This window comes from Lutra lutra, chromosome 4, assembly GCF_902655055.1.
Source record: "Lutra lutra chromosome 4, mLutLut1.2, whole genome shotgun sequence".
Lineage (NCBI taxonomy): Eukaryota > Metazoa > Chordata > Mammalia > Carnivora > Mustelidae > Lutra > Lutra lutra.
Window position 1 is genome coordinate 140,996,799 of NC_062281.1, and position 21,049 is coordinate 141,017,847.

General features: G+C 42.6%; 2 long non-coding RNA genes across 2 annotated transcripts; one reads left to right on the top strand and one right to left on the bottom strand.

Moving 5' to 3' along the window:
• Positions 1–8,287: 8,287 nt before the first annotated feature.
• On the top strand, positions 8,288–16,688 carry LOC125098488 (uncharacterized). The gene is made up of 3 exons (XR_007126840.1): positions 8,288–8,447; positions 14,784–14,923; positions 16,600–16,688. It is a non-coding gene; the product is annotated as an uncharacterized LOC125098488 (long non-coding RNA).
• Positions 9,458–19,940, bottom strand: LOC125098486 (uncharacterized). The gene is made up of 4 exons (XR_007126838.1): positions 19,808–19,940; positions 19,112–19,174; positions 10,305–10,442; positions 9,458–9,919 (listed from the first exon to the last, which is right to left on the bottom strand). It is a non-coding gene; the product is annotated as an uncharacterized LOC125098486 (long non-coding RNA).
• Positions 19,941–21,049: the final 1,109 nt, after the last annotated feature.

A 21,049-nucleotide genomic window follows, 5' to 3' on the forward strand; every position in this document is an offset into this window, starting at 1 on the left:
AGAAAGAAGCAGACTCCTTGCTGAGCAAGGAGCCCAATATGGGACTCGATCCCAGGAGTCTGGGATCACGACCTGAGCTGAAGGCAGACGCTTAACCAACTGAGCCACCCAGGCATCCCTATTTATAGATTTTTAAAAGTTATTTCATTTGTTCAAAAACCCATTTGTTTGGTGTAGGTCAGAGACTGGGAGCATATAGGTCTGAGGTCTTCAAGCTTGGCCACTACGTGACCTGGGGCAAGGCTGGCCACCTGCTCCTCTCTCCTCTCCGCTATAACTCACTCTTAGCAGGTAATCCGTGGAATCAATTCACCTCCAGGCCGGGAAAATTGCAGAGCCCCTTTGATACTGAATCCCTGTATTTCTCCTTCACCCTTGATTCCAGGCAAGACTGAACGCAGCCTATTTTCCAACTGCTCAACTCTCAAGAGAAGAGGAAAGCCTGCCTTCAAATGTAGCTCACTGCCTTTCCCCAAGATAAGCACCGCCCCCAACCAAGACTCCCTGATTATCAAGCATGTCAGCAGTCCTCAAAGGATCCTGTTTAAAATAAGCAAACCAGTCCTCCGGGAAGACCTGAGGGATTGCTTTGAACAAAGTGAATAAGCCTTACTGCATAAATGGATACATCCTCATTAAGCTGCAGACGGCCGGAATCACTGGGATGGTGACCCTCACGCAGGAGGTGCTACACCTCTGCGGGTGGGGTTCACCAGGGAGCATAATTCTCTACCCCCTGGGGAATACTTGCCTCCAACATCTCTATATTCTCATAGTGATACCTGTAGAATCATGATTTTTCATTCTTTCCTCCCTTTAATCTCTCCTTCCAAAGTAGTCTCGAGCCCCTGCTATGCACCAGATTCTGTGCTTACTGACAGTTACATAAGGAAGATTAAGACATGCTTCTTGCTTTCAAAAAATTCATACATCAGTGGGAAAAACGAGAATGTAAAGAGTTCTATAATACAATGCCAGGCTAAATCTGGTTCCCCTGTTAATACTCTAATAGCACTTAGCACTTTCCCTTCCTATAACTTGTCATAGGTTAGAAAATGTATTTGTATTTTCCAGTAATTAATTCCTGCCCTTCCTCTCTCCCCCATCCATAGTATAGGCTGTGATGCCTTGAGCTACTATGTACTTAGTGCATATTATACAGCAGACACTGGTTAAGTGTCTTCCATGTATCAATTTTTCATCTGTACAACCACTTTAAGATGAATGTCCTAATATTATTCTCACTTTACCAATAAGGATACTCAGACATGGAGAAATGAAGTAACATGCCTCAGGTCATATAGCTTATGAGTCAGAGTCAGGTCTTAAATTGAAGCTATAGGGCTTCAGACCCCTGCTCTTGATTACCTAGTTCTACATTAAAAGCAAGACATCAAAGCTTTTTTTTTTTTAAGGTGATAGATAAGTACATGACACAGTCCAGAAAGATTTCCATGCAAAATAATTAGGTTTTGGTAATGTGGATAAACTTCACTTGTCTGAAAAATCCATTCATGCGGAATCCAGTGTCAAATCCCAGTAAGTGAGGTATTGCACTGTATACAAATGATGAAGAAGGGGGAAATGAGAGCACTTGGATCAGATTAAGGAAGAAAACACTTATTGCAGAGCAAGTCTATGTGTAGAACTGGATGATGTAACTATCCTAAACTCAAAGTCAAATTTCTGACTTAATCTGAATTTATAATGATGAAAACCAAGAAAATTGGTCAACTATTTCTTAAAGAAGACCCACCCGGACCGCTATAACCACTCGATTCATTCAACCATGGGCAGCAGGTGCTTCTCTGGTAGGCCCTTATCATCCCATTAATCGAAATAGCAAAATGTCTACTAAAGATAAACATGAGCTCCCTTTATGCGACTATGTAATCTAAAGACTTACTAAATTCAAAACTGTTTACTGTGCCTTATGAAAGTGTAACACGGAGACTTTTTATCTTGTGTTAAATTCCTGTAGGTAATTTAAAGCATGAGGGTCACACCAATTAGGTTTTGACCCCAGCTCTCTTACTTATTGTTTATGTAGACTCGGACACATCATTTAGCTTCTCTTGGTCTCAATTTACTTAGCTGCAAAAATAAAAGATTGAATTAGATGATTTTTAAGACTCTTGCTTTCTTCTAACATTCTGAAATGTAATGATGTATTAAGCCTTTTTATACCCTTGTATAATGTTTTATTTCCATCCAGTGATGTTAGAAAATATTCACGTTTGACTCCAGTTCAAATTTTTTCCATGAGCATTTACTATAATAAAAACCACTGAATTCACTTAGAAAATAAATTGGGAATTAGGATTTGTGTCCAACAAAGTAATGTTGTTCTCAGAGCATCAATAAATAGATGGAATAAGGACATCTGATGTAGAGATTGCTGGTGTTTACAAATACCAGGGCTCTGCTTTTCTTCTGGGCATGTAGTGGGAACATCCTGCAGTTAGATGAGGCCATGTCCACGTGCCTGACTATCTACCAATGGGATGTGAAGCTACCTTGGCGTGCCTCCTTGAGGTGCCTGGGTGGCTCCGTTGGTTCAGCATCTGACTCTTGATTTCAGCTGGAGTCAGGATCTCAGGATCATGGAATGGAGCCTCAGTTAAGGCTCTGTGGTTAGTCAGAGTCTGTTTGTCCCTCTCTCTCTCTCTCTCCCACTGCTCCACACCCTGCTCTGGCACATATGCCCAAATAAAATCTTTTTAAAAAGTAGATCAAGTTTATTAAGTAAATAAAATCAAACTTATAAAATATATGTATTTAATATATTTAACCACTTTAAACCATATATATATATGCCTCCTTCATGCATTCCTGGTCCTCCTTCCCCATCTACTAGCTAAATAGAATCTGGAGGGGTGCCTGGGTGGCTCAGTGGGTTAAAGCCTCTGCCTTCGGCTCAGGTCATGATCTCAGGGTACTGGGATCGAGCCCCGCATCAGGCTCTCTGCTCAGCGGGGAGCCTGCTTCCCCCTCTCTCTCCCTGCCTGCCTCTCTGCCTACTTGTGATCTCTGTCAAATAAATAATAAATAAATAAAAATAAATAAAATCTATAAATAGAATCTGGAAGGTAGAGAAGGAACACAGACCCAAGACAAAAGAAGTCTGTTCCTGAGTGACTATATTGGGCAGAATGCTATTGTATTGTCACGTGAAAGGAAAAAAAACATATTTATTGTGTTAAACCACTGAATTTTGGGCAATAGCTTATCCTGACCAATACATCATCCTTTCAGATTTTTATCTAAAGTTTATCCAGGGTTATAGTGAGCATCTGGTTCAAATTTGAAGGAAGCCAATCCCACAAAACGGAAAGTCTGAGGACTGCGCTGTGACACTACCGTAACACCTCACCCTGCCATCTCACAATCGCCCTCATTTGCCAGCACTCTGCGGCACACTCAGCACCTCCCCGTAGAAAGCACCTGCTGCTCCCCATCCAGCCCTTTCACAGCTTCCTAATGCTCCCAGATCCAAACCTCCTCTCTCCCAAATGCAGCTGAGCTGTTCTTCATTTGCGTTTTCATTTGTTATTTTCTATAACATTACTTGCAAAACAGGATGACTTTTCTAATCTGTCACATTATTGACAAATGTTTCATCCCAGGCAAAACCAAAAGCTGTTTAATAAAGCTGTCGTAGATTGATCTATTTCTCCTTGCAGTTGTCAGTGTTTGCCTCACATATTTTGAAACTCTGTCCTTAGGTCCATGTGTGTTTAGGATTATTATGTACTCTTGATGGAATGACCCCTTTATCATTATGAAATGACATTTATTATTCGTGTAATATTCTTTGTTCTGAAATGTACTTTGTCTCCGTGCTCCACTGCCTGGAAACTGTTTAAAGGCAGGAAGCTGGGACAATTGCAGGCTCATCTCATTTGTTTCCCATTTCAAGAACTACTGTCTTTTGTTGCCTGTCACCCAGTGTCTTAAAAACTATTGCCTCGTATATTTTAGCCAGTTTTGACTTGTTCCAGCCAAGAGGGTAAATCTGGTCCCTGTTATCCCAATCTTTCTCTGAGAGGGAAGTCACAAATGCTTTTATACATCATCCCATTTGATCCTCAGAGGATCAAATTTGATTCTCAGAGGAACCCTCACCATGACTCTTATCATCTCTCTCTCTTTTTTTCTTTTTTTTTCCGGTCAAAATATTCAGTCTCAGAGAGGCTACATAATTGGCCTAAAGTTACACAGTTAGTAAAACCAACTGAAAACCAGAGAGTAGGTCAAGATTTGGGTGATAGGTGCATAAGTTTTCTGAAACTAGAATTAGGTACAGGCCATGAGATTATTTACCTAACAAATCTCACAAAGATTAAAAAAATCAAAATGCATGTAAGTAATATGTAGTGATTTGCCTTGCCTGGCAATAGTTGCACTACATGAAATGAGGTTTGTCTCAGAAAATCTGCGCTACAAGTTCAAAATATTTGATGGGAGGGATGATGAGATATTATAGCCAGAGTGACTAGACAAAGGATAAAAATGAATTACACTTATTTCAGGTAGGTGTTGGACCTACCGTGTTTTAAAACTGTCCTCTAATCCAGCAATCCCAAAGCAAATGTCTTCAGCATTCACAGAAGAACTTAAAAGAAGAAAACAACTAAAGTGTATTTTTTTTAATCCCCCGTTTTCTTTGGCCCATTGGAATGAAACAGAAGTAAATCATCTGGAATGGCCTGGGAGGGGCCTCCCAAAATAGATGATTCAATTTATGTCGCAAACACAGTCCTAGGGCACAAATGCCTCAATTTAGCAATATTCTCCAGTGGGCTGGGTGGGAACAATAGGAAATCCTAGTTCAAAGGTGCCTTCTTCTTCTAAAGTACGTATCATGATGTCTGCCACATCAGATTCCCTTCAGCAAATGTGCGTCCCCTTCTTTTCTCTCCAACCAGAATAGATCAGACCAAATACTATCTCTGTCACAAAGGAAGCGGCAACTCAAGGACACCCAGGCAAGGCTGGAAGAGGAGGCTTAATTTGTTTTTATCTCCGAGATCCTTCCATTGACACTAATTAATCTCTCCCTACAACTTGGAAGGTTAGCAAACCTCTCCTAAAATAGCAGCAATATAACGCTCCCTCAATGGGGTTTTAACTAATGTATAATAATTACTCTTATCATAACAGCATCTCTTTACCACATTCAGAAGAGAACTTCGCCTGTCTGCCATAAGTGGTATTATTAGAGGGAGGAGAGTGTTTTTCCTGTCCATTCAGGCTCCAGCTGCCATTTAGCTGCATTCTGTGGGGACAATGATCCTTGCCTTTCACGGAGCGCAGATGGAAATGCAGAACCGCAGCACTCAGACAGATTCTGCTGTCTGCCACAGAATTCTAGTCAACCCTATTGCTGTGGAAATGCATAATATTTCTGAGCTGTATGAGAACTTTCTTTGAAAAGAAAACTGCTTTCTGAGTTGGCTGTTGCCCACAAATCGAGGTGAGATACGAGGAGCTGCCACAGCAGACCTGGCCTATAGATAAAACAAATGCCTTTTTCATTTATTGAAATACAAAGAGAATTTTTTTTTAAAGATTTTACTTATTTATTTCACAGACAGAGATTACAAGCAGGCAGAGAGGCAGGCAGAGAGAGAGGGGGAAGCAGGCTCCCCGCCAAGCAGAGAGACCAATGCAGGGCTCGATCCCAGGACCCTGAGATCATGACCTGAGCAGAGGCTTTAACCCACTGAGCCACCCAGGCACCCCGCAAAGAGAATTTTTGTGTGAACCAAAACTTCGCTGCACAAAAATCTAATTGGAGAGCTCATGTCGCCCTTGAACACAATATCAAGGAAGCACCTGCTTAGACGCGGACCATCTGCAACTTGCCAGAGTATTAAAGCATGGCCTTTAACGTTACATAGGCCTGTGTCCAAATCTTCACCTGCCACGTAGAGACACAGCCTCAAAGGCAGTGCTGTTGGACAGACCTTGCCTTCACAGTCATGTCTCCATGTCTGTATGTCCCATAGAATAGGCACCGACGACATGCAGCCAGAGAAAGCAGGAAACTGAATGTTTAGGGTTTTTTTTTTAACTTTAATTCATTTACATTAAAAAGCCACACAGGGTTAGCTGCTACTCTACTGGACGGCATATCTCTAAGATAAACACAAGTGTTGCATCTTGCCTCTCTTCTCATTAAGAAAGAGTTGCGCCTCCAACCACTAAGGTGGCCTCATTAGGTTCTGGAGAAGCATGAGATAATGGGGAACACTGTTCCCTCCCACTTATGAGGTGACTCAGAAGGCTGCCAGCTTCACAGAGGACCCAAAGCAAGAGAGGGGTTTGCAGTAGGTTGAGGCTGCTGACCCACTTGCCCTCCTACTCTGGCTGTAAATGGAAGGTAGCAATGGCCGGTGAGGAGGCTGGGTAGAGGAACAGGCAAGCCCCGGTAAGAGAGTTGCTACATAATCTCCTAGAACTTGCGGGTACAGTCATGCCTTTCACAGTGGAGAATGACTTTCTGTTTGAAAATCAATACCTGACCTTCTACCAGACCCTAGGAGGGACTAAATGCTGATATCAAGGACTCTGTGACCAGAGCTGCCCACCATATGCTGGATATTGTTTGATACACTGTGTTATAAGTTCAAGCAGGTACAACGTAATCTACGGAAATGGTACATTAGGGATTGGGCCCAAGTAATTGGGCCCACTAGGCACAAGTTAATTGCATAAACAGGTAGCTTAAACTCCCCCTCACCTATCCTTATTGTATCACTATCTCTCCTAAACCTCAAACCTATACCTCATAGGGAGATTCCCTACAACCAATTGTTAGAAGAGGAAAGAATCTGGGCTTGGTTCATGGATGGATTGGTATAATATGCTGCTGCTGCTGCTGGGAATGGACAACTGTCATTACAAGTCCATGCAGGGGTATTTTTAGAGGACAACAGTGAAGAGAAATACTCCCAGGGAGCAGAGTTGCTAGCAGTACATTTGGTCATCAAATTCTAAGGGAGGGAGATGTAGCTTGAGGTACTTAGACTCCTGGTAAGTGGTTGCATGACTTGCCTAGTTGTCAACAGGCCTCGAACGAACAACACTGGAAGACTTAGGTCAAGTAGTTCTGGGGAAGATGTATGTAAATGAATCTGTGGAAGTGAGCACGAAGTGTGCAGATCTTTGTGCCTCACTGTAATGCTCATTACAGTATTCACTGCAGAGGAAGATCTCAACAATTAAGGGAACAGAATGACTTCCTATACATGTCAACATTTGCGCCTCAAGATTCTGTGGCAACCTCAAGACTCATGAAATGGGCCAGTCAACAAATGGCCACATGATAGGAAGAAAGACACTGAATGGGCCTAACAGCATGGATTTCCTTTCATCGAGACAGATATAGGCGGATGGGCTTAACAGCATGGACATCCTCTCATCAAGATGCCATGGTAAATATCCAGTTTCCCAGGAGAAGAGACCAAATCTGAGCTGTCATTATGACACCATCCCTTGAGGCAACCAAATCGCGGATAGCAGACAATTACACTGGGCCACTTCTACCATGAAAGAGGTAGTGATTTTGTCTCACTGAAATAGAAATCTAGTAATGATGTCAGTCTGCAAGAAAGGAGTTAGTGTCTTGTCAAGGGTAACTGATCTTCATTATCATGAGGAATCCAGAATTACTACTATACAATAGGGATCGAAAAGGATGTGTCAGGAGCTCAGGAATTCACTACGGGATCTCTTGGTGGTTTTATGCCAGGCGAATAATCAATTGTAGCAACCACAGTTTGACAAAGGCCAGGCAACTATGGATCCACACCCTCAGAGATGAGGAGCCATGCCATTCCAGCAGGCAAGCAACTGAAGGTGAGGGAATTCTAGAACAGATGGTAAAGAAGGGAGATGATATTTATTATACCCTTGGAATCAACTGAAGCTGACAACATGCTGTTCTCACCAAAAATAAAAAAAGAGAGAGAGATTATTGTAACGTGGTAGCGAGATATCATTGGAGCACATGGGTTGATGTGAACAGGGCAAGGGGGTGGACTGTATAATATATCTCTTATGGTTGTTTCAGATTCTCCTGACCTCACATGTTGCTGGCAATGCCACACTGTTATGGCACCAATAACCAATATCTTGACAAATTCTGGTTGGACTCTGACTAATCTAATGTGAGCACAACCTAAGAGCATCTTATATATGTCCAAGCTGCACATCTTGCCTCCCATTCTAGGTGATGCTGAGGGATGCAATGACATGCGACCTGCTAGATACCACATATGCACAGCCCAGAAGCATTAAAGAATTAATGTTCTAGAGAGCTAACATTTGACCAATGAGAAATGGGAGCTAATAGATATAAATTCTCCTTCTTTTCTCCCCTGGAAGGACTGACTTAAGAAGCAACTGTATTTGTGGTGTCTCAGAAGGTCTCGTGAGATTAGGTAAGAGACTGACCTGATATTATATATGACCAGCTTGCTATTACACCTTTTTTATTGGCTCTTCCCCCACTATCCCTATCTCCTTATCCTTCTTGGCTGTCAATTCCAACTCCTCCATCCTTCAGACCTCACCCAAGTTCTTCAGACAGCAGCACCAGCAGACACACAGAGGTCCCCAGAAGAGGAGAAGGCTACAGAGAAAAGGAAATAAATACTGACTAAGCACTGTGCCGCATATACTCTGTATATTACCTTACCCAATCTTCACAGGTACCAAGTATTTTTTATCTCTGTTTTAGAGAGGAAGGAATAGGAGTTCAGACCAACACCATCCAATTACCAAGTGGCTGAAAATCAAACTCATATTTTTTTCGCTAATGGAATTTCTCCAAACTGGATTCCTTATTGAGAACCAGAGTTGTGTTTTGCTTTTTTAAGTATGTGGGGCTTGAAATAATGTGGGGCTTGAGCTTATAGCCCTGAGATCAAGACCTGAGCTGAGATCAAGAGTCAGAAGCTTAACCTATGGAGCCACCCAGGCACCCCAGAGTTGTTTTTAGATATTGCTGTTTTGTGACCTTATTTGACTCAGAGAAAAGGAAGGGTGGTATATTCCAACTATCTTGGCAAAAACAGAAGTTAAATATAGTTATTTGTAAAAGAGGAAAATAAAAGAGAGCAGAGAAAGTCAGAATCTTGGATTGCATTTGTCCAGATCAGTGGTTTACCAATAATGTGACTCAGAACACCTATGTATCCAAAAACAATCTGGATGTGTAACTAATTCTTTATCAACATGCCCAATACACTTGGGCGATCACTAAGGATATTCTCTTCAGCAATGCCTACCAATTAAGCATTGTGTTCAGTGGTTTGTGTACCATGGTGTAGTCAGAGCAAAACTTGCCATGAACTAGTAAGGTTTGTATCACAGATTCAAGCAGCTACCAAAGAAAGAAGTATTTACTGGAACACTTGCGAGCATTGTCTTCTGTGTACCTAAGAAAGAGTAGTTAGGATAATCAAATTTTCTATCAAACAGCAACAGCAGTGCTGGGAGATCAAGGGAATATTGAAAAAAAATAAAATTAAAATGTGAGACAACACTATTCTCTGTAGTTCAAACTGATTGGTAATGACTGTTGACTTGTTTACTGTTGTTGGATGAATCTTTTAATCCTTTCAGGTCTTACCAGTAAAAATATCAGGAACATGTAAAGTGTGAGAACTGTTGTTCTAAGAAACCTATTTATGTGACCAGACCTGCCTCCCCGCCTAAGCTGAGAAACAAATGGGAAACCCTGCTTATTCAAGCAATTTATTATGTTCAAAAAGTGCTTTTGCCCACCAGTACAACCAAAAGGAAAATAAGACTAGTGAGACAAGGATCCACATTCGTGGAGCTTTCTGTCAGCATCAGCAGCATTCCTCTGAGACAGGTGACTCACCTGGACGCACGTGGCCCAGAAACCCTGAAGGGGAGAAGACATCATTCACTGAGAATGTATGTGGGACGTAGAAGAGCTAAAAATGAAATTCCCGGAGGCTTGGGTAGCCATCACAACATGCTTTAGAAAGGGCCAGAACGAGCTTCGAAAGAAGAAAGCCAGGGTTTCGCTTTGACCTGGCCCTTCTCTCTCCATTTTGCGACACACAAAGAGAGCCTGCCAAGTGGAGCGCATTTCTTTACTAAATGGTAGACCCCACGTCCTCTAAAGAGCCCAGGTGAAAGGAGCTACCAAACGCTCCAGAGCAGCTTTGAGACAAGTCTGGACCCCCAGTCAGGCAGAGACTGAGGAAGCTGTGACTGACCCTGCAGCTGACTACAGTTCTCAGAGGAGAGCCAGGCATACCCACCTTTGCAAGATTTAACCACAACAAGGAGACAAGTTTCCCTGGCCAAAAGCTCTTCCTTCACATTGTTGTCCTTCTGTCAAGATTTGGTGACAACTCAGTGTGCAACGCTGGCTGCCCCCTTTGGCTCCTGACGCCATCCTGAAAGTGACATGGACACGTGAAGGTGGCCCGTGGCAAAAAGGGTCTGAGGGACACTGGCTGAAAACCCTAACTCTGCCCTTTACTATATGGGTAACAACTCTCTGAGCCTCAGATTGATCCCAGTTAAACTGGGAAAATGATAGCTGCCTTACAAGAGTAATAGGAGAATGGTTTTATGCAAATGGTCCTGCCCATAGAGGATGCTCAATAACTGTTAGTTTTCTTGCCCTGATTTCTGGTAAATTCCATGTCTCCTCTAATCCTTGCAGCCCTCTAAGAGAGGCAGTCAGGCATCCCCACATAAAAGGCCAGAGAAATAGAGACTGATAGTGTGCCTAAAGGCTCCTGGATGGAGAACGACAGAATTAAGAGTTATCTCCATGTTTTTTTAAACTCCTAGTGTCTTTGCTCCTTCGCTGGGTCATTAAGTTTTGATTCATGTATTTGTTCATTCAGCAAACATTTATTCAGTGCCTGATATATACCAGATATTAGAAATAAAGGATTGCAAGAACCAACAAATCTCTTTCCTTGTAGAATTTATATTCTGCTGAATGGAACCAGATAATGACAAAACATGAAACATGTACCATGGTGGCAATGTCAGAGGATAAATTAAGTGGAGGATTGGGGTGCTGAGTGAGGGTATGCTAATTTAAAGAAGCTAGTCTAGAAAGGGGCCTGATAAGCTGAACATTGAGTGGACCTGAGGAATGAGGAGTGAGCCTATGCAGATACATAAGTGAAGAATGTTTCAGGCAGAAGAAACCATCAAGAACAAAGGCCCTGAGGCAGGAACATGCTGCTTCTGTCAAAGGAATATCAGAGTGATTATGGCTTTGTACTTGCCCAATAGAAATTCTACTGGACATGGGTTCCCTGGGTGGCTCAGTCGCTAAGCATCTGCCTTTGGTTCAGGTCATGATCCCAGGGTTCTGGGATGTAGCCCCACAACAGGCTCCCTGCTCAGTGGGAAGCCTGCTTCTCCCTCTTCCACTCCCACTGCTTGTGTTCCCTCTCTGGCTGTGTCTCTCTCTGTCCAAAAAGACCCAAAAAAGAAAAAACAAAAACAAAAAAAAAACAAAGAAAGAAAGAAAGAAAGAAAGAAAGAAAGAAAGAAAGAAAGAAAGAAAGAAAAACAAATTCTATTGGAGAAAGAGAAATTCCTCCTATCTCCTTAGCACTGGATGGCTTATAGACCCTTCCCTTCTCATATTCACTACACCACTGAATCCTTCTGATAGCCCTATGAGGAAAGAAGGCAGAACAGAAACTCTTATCTCCTTTTTACTAGTAAGGAAACTGAAATTCAGATGATTATTATTGCCCAAGGAAACCACAGTTAGATGCAGGATCTGCACCCAAATCACTAGAATGTAGATCTTCTGGTTTCTAAACAAAATGCTAATATTAGCCACCATTTATTGAACACTGTGTACCTAATATTCTTGAATGGTTTATATAAATTATCTTACTCACTGTTTACAAATGTCTATGAAATGCATATATTGCCCAATTTTATAAATGAGAATACAAACAGAAAGTTTAAATAACTCAACTATACCTCAATAAAGTTGAAATTTAAAAATAATAAAGTTTCTATATTGACTTCACAAAAAAAAAAAAAAAGGTTAAATAAATTGCCTGACACTTATAAGAGATTTAGCCAAGATCAATCCTCCTCCAGTGGGTGCTACCGAGTATCACACAGAGAAGTTTGGGGTTACACATGGATTCTGATACAGTTGACTACTTCACTCTTACCACACTTACCTCTCCAAGAGTTTTTTTCCTCCTATAGTCATCACTTATTATTTTTTTTTATTTTCTTTTAAAGATTTTACTTATTTGACAGAGACAGAGAGAGAAAGCACAATCAGGGGGAGCGGGAGAAAGAGAAGCAGACTCCCTGCTGAGCTGGGAGCGTGACATGGGGCTTGATCCCAGGATCCTAGGATCATGACCTGAGCTAAAGGCAGACACTTAACTGACTGAGCCACTCAGGAGCCCCTATAGTCATCACTTATGTTGGTCCTCCTACCTCAAGGCCATGGGTTCTTAGTTTCCTCTGCTAATTCCTTTTCTTCTACAATCATCTTAATTTTGGAGTCCCCAAAGGCAGATCCTGGGGCCTTTTAAATTCTTCCTCTCCCTATATGACTTTACCCATCCCCTTGGATTCAAACATAAAGTAATTTCCAAAGATCCTTAAACTTCTATCTCCAGCTTAGCAGCTCCTCTGAGCTCTAGACTTTTCTTCCACATCCAATGACTTTCTGGCATATCTGCCTGCTGGTCTCACTGACATCTCAAACTTAACATTTCTGAAATGGAACATGTGAGTCCCTCTTCACCCAACCCCTATGCTGATCGTATCACAGTCTTCCCTTTCTCTGAAAATAACAGAACCACTGGACAGTTGCTAGAGCTAGAAACCATGATTTTTTTTTCCTTTCTCTCACTATCAGCAAGTGCTTTTGCTCTGCCTCCAAAATGTATCCTGAAATTCTCTAGTTCTCTGTTTTAAGCCACCATTCATTTTCATCTGTGACCCCTCATAGCTATCCTACTGTACCCACTCTTGCCCCTTTCCCATCAGCCCTCTTTACAGAGGTGGTACTTTGTTTTTTGCTTTTGGGTTTTGTTTTGGTTTGGTTTTTTTTTTTTTTTTTTTTTTGAAAATGAAAACCAGCTTATGTCACTCCCCTATTTCAAAGCCCTCAGTGACTTCCCATAGACGTAGAAAATCTTTAAATACCTTAAAGGCTTGTGTGATCTGTCTCCTACCTTCCTTCCCCTTTTTTCTTCATGATACTCCAGTCATGCTGGCTTTTTAGAAGTTCTTAAAACTTTTCCAGCTCTTTCCCCTTCAACCACCCTTGCTGTTGCCTCTGTTGGGAGAGCTTCTCTTTTGACTCTTCACATGGCTGCCTTTTTGGTCTCATCTTGAACCCCACCTCCTATGGGAAGCCCTCTCTAACTCTTCGTCTCTATCACAGCACTGTGCTTACTTTCCTCATCACAATTACCACAACCTGTAATTATCTTTTTTATTTATGTATTTATTTATTGTCTGACCCCCCCATGAGGCTACGGTTTTGTCTGTCCCGTCACTTTTATGATATAGTGTCTGTACCTATGTGTTCTCAGTATACAAAGTTCCGTAAATGTTTATGGAGTGAGGATACCTACGTGGCTCAGTCGGCTGAGCGCTAGATTCTTGGTTTTGGCTCAGATCATGATCTCGGGGTCATGAGATCAAGCTCCGAGTCAGGTCCCATGTTCAGCACAGAGTCTGCTTGAGATCTTCTCTCTCTCTCTCTGCCCACACCCCCCACACCACTCGTGCTCTGTCTCTCTCTCTCTCTCTGACAAATAAATAAATCTTTAAAAAAAATTATGATGTGAATGAAAGAATGAATAAATGAATCTCAATTTTAATTATGCAGATTCCCATTTTCATAAACATGATGTCTCAGTTATGTTTATCTTCTCTTGTCTGCTGTTCTTAAAACTCAGGGAGGCATCTCAGCGATGAAGTAATGTAGAAATGAGCTGTGGTCAGGACCTAACTTCTATTAAATAAGAACAAAGAGGACACACTATATTGACTCAAAAGAATGCAGGCCGTTAGGCCAGGTGCCAGAAAGTTTTGGCTTTTTCATTTCCTTAGGTATATACCAGACTTGAGTTTCTGATAAGTCATCCAAAGTATGATCATATATTACAAAATCCATTTCACTTAGCCCTTAAATGCGTGTCATGCTCCATTTCGGTATCAGCCAGACCTCTCATCAGCATTTACGGGCTGGAGGTCATACCTGACCCAGGCCTTCATCTTTGTCACCCAAAGTAGGCAAAAATATAATCGTAATAACTATCCATCTTATGTTAAGAGCCTACTATATAACAAGACTGCCAAGTACTAGGTGCTCTGCATGTTATTTTTTTTACTTAACCTTTGCAACAAATCTATGAGGACGATTCCTTGTCCAGCTAATAGATGAAGAACCTGGAGCTCAGAGACCTTACATTACTTGCTCTCATGCCAGGCATATAGCTAGTGAGAGGTAAAGCAGAGATCGAACTGAAGTTTTCAGATTCTGAAGTACATATCATTTAAACTACATTTTATGACCTTTTAGAAAAAATCACGCTGATGTATTTTTATTAAATTATTTAGATCCTTGGGTATACCATATTTTCTGGTCAACTAATGAAATATGATTCTCTTTAAGAGGCAATCTGTGTAAGCTCTCTGGATCTCCACTATTCCTCTAGGGCGAAATGTTATCAGTGATCCTGTCACAGGGAATCATCTTTATTTATCTTCTCTAGGTAAACAACTGGCTTATAGACATTAGACATAATGACTGGCTTATAGACATTACCTGAAGACTCCTCAAAGAGGAAATGAATCCATATCCATAATGCTTTGAGGGACCCTAGGATTTCATCAAGTTGCTGCTGAGATGAAGGTACCATTATTCCATTATTCATTTTCTATTCATTCTATCTATAGCTTTAACTTAATGAAGATTTCATTTGAAGTTTGAAAACCACTGCTCTTGATAAAAAGAGAAAGAAATAAAAGGAAGGAAGAAAGATGGGAGAGAAGGAGGAAAAGAGGAAAAAAGGGGACAGAGGATATCAACCTTTTGTCTGTACTGTCATTTGCAAATATCTTCTCCCATTCCGTGGGTTGCCTCTTTATTTTGTTGACTTTTTCCTTTGCTGTGCAGAAGCTTTTGATTTTGATGAAGTCCCAAAAGTTCATTTTCACTTGTTTCCTTTCATCATCACTAGCCATCAGGGAGATTCAAATTAAAACCACATTGAGATACCACCTTACACCAGTTAGAATGGCCAAAATTAGCAAGACAGGAAACAACATGTGTTGGAGGGGATGTAGAGAAAGGGGAACCCTCTTACACTGTTGGTGTGAATGCAAGTTGGTGCAGCCACTTTGGAAAACAGTGTGGAGATTCCTCAAGAAATTAAAAATAGAGCTTCCCTATGACCCTGCAATTGCACTACTGGGTATTTACCCCAAAGATACAGATGTAGTGAAAAGAAGGGCCATCTGTATCCCAATGTTTACAGCAGCAATGGCCATGGTCGCCAAACTGTGGAAAGAACCAAGATGCCCCTCAACGGACCACAAGGAAGATGTGGTCCATATACACTATGGAGTATTATGCCTCCATCAGAAAGGATGCTACTTTTGTAGCAACATGGACGGGACTGGAAGAGATTATGCTGAGTGAAATAAGTCAAGCAGAGAGAGTCAATATCATATGGTTTCACTTATTTGTGGAGCATAACAAATAGCATGGAGGACAAGGGGAGATGGAGAGGAGAAGGGAGTTGAGGGAAATTAGAAAGGGAGGTGAACCATGAGAGACTATGGACTCTGAAAAACAATCTGAGGGTTTTGAAGGGGCGGGGGGTGGGAGGTTGGGGGAACCAGGTGGTGGGTATTAGGGAGGGCACGGATTGCATGCAGCACTGGGTGTGGTGCAAAAACAATGAATACTGTTACTCTGAAAATAAATTTAAAAAATTTTTTAAAATCAAATTTAAAAAAAAAGGGGGGGGGGACAGAGGGATGGAAGAATCTTCTTTTTCTTAGAATGGCTTACACAATTAAGTGATCCTGACACCATATCTGATAGGAAGAGAGGGGAAGATAGAAGACAAAGGATGGTGACTCCTTGCCAAGAAAGGTGAAAATAGAAGTGTTCCAGCCCCAGAAAGAAAGTTAGATTGAATAAGAATATAAAGTTCTTCAGCTAGAATATCTACATAGATGTGAGACATTAAGAGCATTGTTTTAAGTAGAGTCAAAGAATAAGGTCTAGGATACAGACCATCTTCTACTTTTGTAAAGAATTCCTTAAAAAGCACAGTAAAGTTGTAGGAGTAAAAAGTTCAACAAGAAATCATGCAAATAATGTGAAAGATGTTCAGAAAATTAAATGTATGAGGAAGCCCCTAAGACATTTTAGAAGATCTACTAGTGGCATTTCACATACATTCTTAGATTTCATTTTTCTTCTATAATTTATGTACAGTGGTCCTCCTTAAGTCCAATGGATGACTACCTGAGACCTTCAGTATATCTAATGATTTTTCACATTCCATTTTGTTATAGGAAACATCACTTTCAGAATGGAAGGACTCCTCCTCGGCTCATCCTATTAGTGTTGCCATGGTCCAGAAAGTGGGTCTAACCCTCTAGCCACACACTCTCTCTAGGTAAACACCTGTAGACCCATGGCTTTAAATCATATCCATGTGCCCTCGCCTCTTAAAGCTTCATCGCCAACCCTGATATTTCACCAAAGCCCCCTTACTGGTATTTCCAACTCCCCACCCAACACCTCCAATAAGAGGTATAGTAAGAATCCTAAACTTGAAATATTCAATGCAATGTTCTCATTCCTCAAAATTTGATCATTCCCCAAGTTTTCATCTCAGTAAATGACTACACCACACATTGCTGAAAACAAACAAACAACAACTGGCGTTATCTTTGCCTCCTCTCTGTTCTTCAATTCCACACACATCCAGTGTTGTCTTTACTTCTGAATTTTATAACTTTCACCCACTTTTCTCAGTCTCTTCTGTTACCACGCTAGTCTGATCACCATCACTTCACCTAGTTGGTCTCCCTGCTGCTTGCTCTCACCGACCTTCATACAATTTGTTCTCTACACAACAGTCAAAGTGAGGTTTTAAAAATGTAAATCAGGGGCGCCTGGGTGGCTCAGTGGATTAAAGCCTCTGCCTTCGGCTCAGGTCATGATCCCAGGGTCCTGGGATCGAGCCCCGCATCGGGCTCTCTCCTCGGCGGGAAGCCTGCTTCTCCCTCTCTCTCTCTCTGCCTGCCTCTCTGCCTACTTGTGATTTCTGTCTGTCAAATAAATAAATAAAATCTTTAAAAAAAAAAATGTAAATCAGACCACATAACTCTCCTGCTTACAATTTCCCAGAAGCTTCCAATTATACCAAGAATAAGACCCAAACTCCTTAGTATGGTCTAGGACAGAGCTTTTCAAACCAAGCCATTTACTAAGTTGTGAAACCAATATCCAGGAAAGGATGAGCATTTTAGAATAAAATAAAACAGAAAATATCAATTTATTGTATATAGTAAGGATAAATATTATTTCATGAAACTTCTCTTTCAGATGTGTGTGTGTGTGTGTGTGTAGTGGAATGCAATATAAAATGTATTTCCTGTATGTCACATTTAAAGAGTTTAAAGCCATTGGCCTACAAGATTTTGAAGATCTGTTGTCTCACATCTCTTACTAACCTCCCACCCCACTGCCTGCTCCTTTGAAATACTTCATCTCTTCTAGCCTCTTTATTGTGCATTCAAAGAAGACCAACTTCTCCCCACCTCAGGTCCTTAGTACTTGCCTAGAATGCTTTACTTTCTATTATTTGCAGGGATAGATCCTTCTTAGCGTTCAGTCACAGCTCACCTATCACCTGCTTGGAAAGCCCATCTTCTAACTAATCTAAAGAAGTCCTACTACTTCTCCATCACGTCACCCTGTTTTATTTCTTTATGCTGCTATCCATGATCTTGCATATTTATTTGTGTGTCCATGATCTTTCTCCGTCCTCACGACATGAACCACATAATGCAGGTCCTTAACTGTCCTGTTTGCTCCCCACGTATAACAGCATCCCAGTAGGTACTGGTTCATACAGTGTCAACTATTTCAGTTTTACATGTGTTTTTACAAAATAAGGACAGGTTATGATGAAACCCTTAAACAAATGTATTAGCACTGCTATGAAAACAAAGATGCTAACACCCCCCAGGGCCTGGCAGGCAGGACCTATGGGAGAGCCCGAGTGGCTCATTTGTCAGCTGATCAAGGAAAACCCAAATTTCAGGTACCAAATGCAACTTCTTGGCATGCAAGATATGAAAACACAGACTGGTTAACAACGAGCATCAAATAGTGAGGGACATTGTCACAGTTTTTGTCCAGTGCCCTGTGGTTCCTGGCAACAAAAATCCTTAAAAATGAAAGTGTTCCCAAAAAAGATTGTTTTTAATGAAAGTGTTCATCTTGAATATCCTTCAGAGACTGTGGAACCAGAAATAAAATCTGTACCCTATACCTTCCATCCTGAATGAAGGATGAGGGACCCAGGAGGGCAAGTACATAGTGGCAACTGCCAAGAATGACAAGATGAGGGCAGGATCAGACTGGAAAGTGCCTCCAGGAGGCAGGCCCAGAGGAGACTCCAGAGTCTAAGAAAAAAGAGACCCACATTCCCTTCACAGCCCCAGCCAGCGGACTCCTCCAAGGGGTTATTAGGATTATCACCTCAATCTGTATTTAATTCTTCCCAGGTGTCAGAGCATAAAGGGGCTTGTGTGCTAAGCATTTGAACTTTCTTCTAGGTGCTCTGGGGAAACTTTAAAAAGAATTTAAGAAGGGAGGGATGACCTGCTGGGGTATCTCCCAGAGAGATCCTCCTGGCTGCAATGTGGAGGGGGTGGAAGGTCCCCAACGTTGGAAGCGGGCAGGTGCTCCTGGTGAGAAGCAGTGAGAGCCCAAACAAAAGCGAGGGGTTGTGGGAACCTGAGGGGGTATGGAGGGACAGACCTTTGTCAGAATCTGACCCCACCTACTTACCAGTTACCACTTCCAGTCTGGGACCCCGTGCTGGTTCGGAATTCCTAAGCCTCTTTGTCCTGTCTGTAAAATAAAGCAGAAAATGGCACCTACATCAGGCATCACTGTGAGATTCGACATGATCATGCATATAAACTCTAAGTGCCTGCCACCTAGTAGGTGCTCAACGAATGCTAGTTATTGTTTTTAGTCAGGCACTATTATTATTTTTGAGCACACTGGGAGGCACTGAAGTGGACAGAGATGGACCCCTCACGTGTTAACCTGTCACGATGCTTTGAAATCACAGAGAAGCCACAGTTCAATCTTGCCAGTGGGGAAGGCGTCCCAGAGGGGAGCCTGGAGCTATGAATGAAAAGTGAATTGCATTCCGAAAGGCAGTGGACTTGGACTGAAAACTCAGCCAAATGCACACACACAGTACAACTCTGGGCCTGACCGGGGCGAGTGTGTGACAGGCAGGGCCAGGGGGCCAGGATGGTTAGCTTTGGGGCAAAGGCCGCTTTACCTCTGGCTCCTCCGTTCTGAGACAAGGCTCCAATCTTAAACTAGCAGGATAGGCGGCAGCGATCCAGGCCCACAAAAGGTCGGGGGTTGAGGGCCCCTCAGCACAGGTTTTTGTCTGCAAACCCAGTTTCCGAGGTGCCTAAAAGTGTACAAATAGTGAAGCCAGGCCCAGCTGAGCCAATTCATTACCTCGCCTCCAAGCTGCATGCTGATTATTTGCTCTCCATATCACCTCTCCTCAGGGGGCTCAAAGGAATCAGCAAATCCCCCGCATCAGAGCTACGAATCCCCAGCACAACCCATTCACACACAGCGGGGTGGCTGGGGATTAATTGGAGGGGGAATGTTGTGAATTCCAGAGAGTTCTTTCTCTTTGCCTCACAGCCGGTGGCCGGGGATATTGCTACATGAAAGCTTCCCTGTCAGTATCAATCATCATTGCCTGGGCTGCTACATTCCAGAGAATGAATTGGCCTCATTTGGTAACCCAACTAGAGTTGGGGGGTGGGGGTGGGGGGGTCATACCAGAGGGGCCACATTTGTGGGCCCCAATTCTTGCTCCAGAAGTGGCTTCCAAAGACAAACAGAAACCGGGAAAGCCTAGCTTTTTCGGTGTTCCCTGCTTTAGCAACGTTAGAGCAGGAGTAGATCTGGAAGAAGGGTGGGAAAGGGGTGGTACCTGGGTTAGGGCCTGGCAGGAAATGAGTTGGGCAAAGCCTTTGCTGAGAGGAGAGAGGCAGCCCAATAGCCCCCCAGGGTTTACTGCTTTGATGCCTGGCCGACTTTCCCCTCCCATCCCCAGGCTGCTCCGCAGGAGGCCTGCAGGCTCTCCCCCACCTCCCTGCCAAATGGGGCCCAGGGCCTGGAAGCAGAGTGAGCCCAAACTCCTCAGGGTGCTCCAGCAAGGCAGATAACAAGAAATGCAAACGCCAAACGTTTTCCTCAAGTAAGTCATTGCTGGGAGCCCTTAGAAAGAACAAGGAGCAGCGTCTTCGGGGATCTCACCTCTGAAGTCCACAGACTCAAACCCTTTCCCAGTTCTTATCTTTTTAAATGCAAGATTTTCAGGCTGCCTTCCCCACCCTTCCACACCGTCAACCCTCCTCCTCCCCACAGCCCCGCCCCAGCTCCATCTAAGGATTTCTCTCTGCTTCTTTTAACCTCACTGCTAAAAAAAAAAAAAAAGGAAAAGAAAATCACAAATTCCACAAAAAGAATTTCCTGAAACTTCCATCAAATCAAGAGCCCAGAGAATGTGCTCTGGGGAATACAGGAGTCAGGGCATGTACTCACTGGGAAAGGGGCTGAACCTGACAGTCTTGGGAGGCTGAAGCCCCCCAGCCAGCTGGGCCCCATTCAGTGGCTCTAGAGCCTTGTGACCCGAAGGAAGTGGCTGGGCTCTCACTTAGCGCATCCAGAAAATGGATGGTG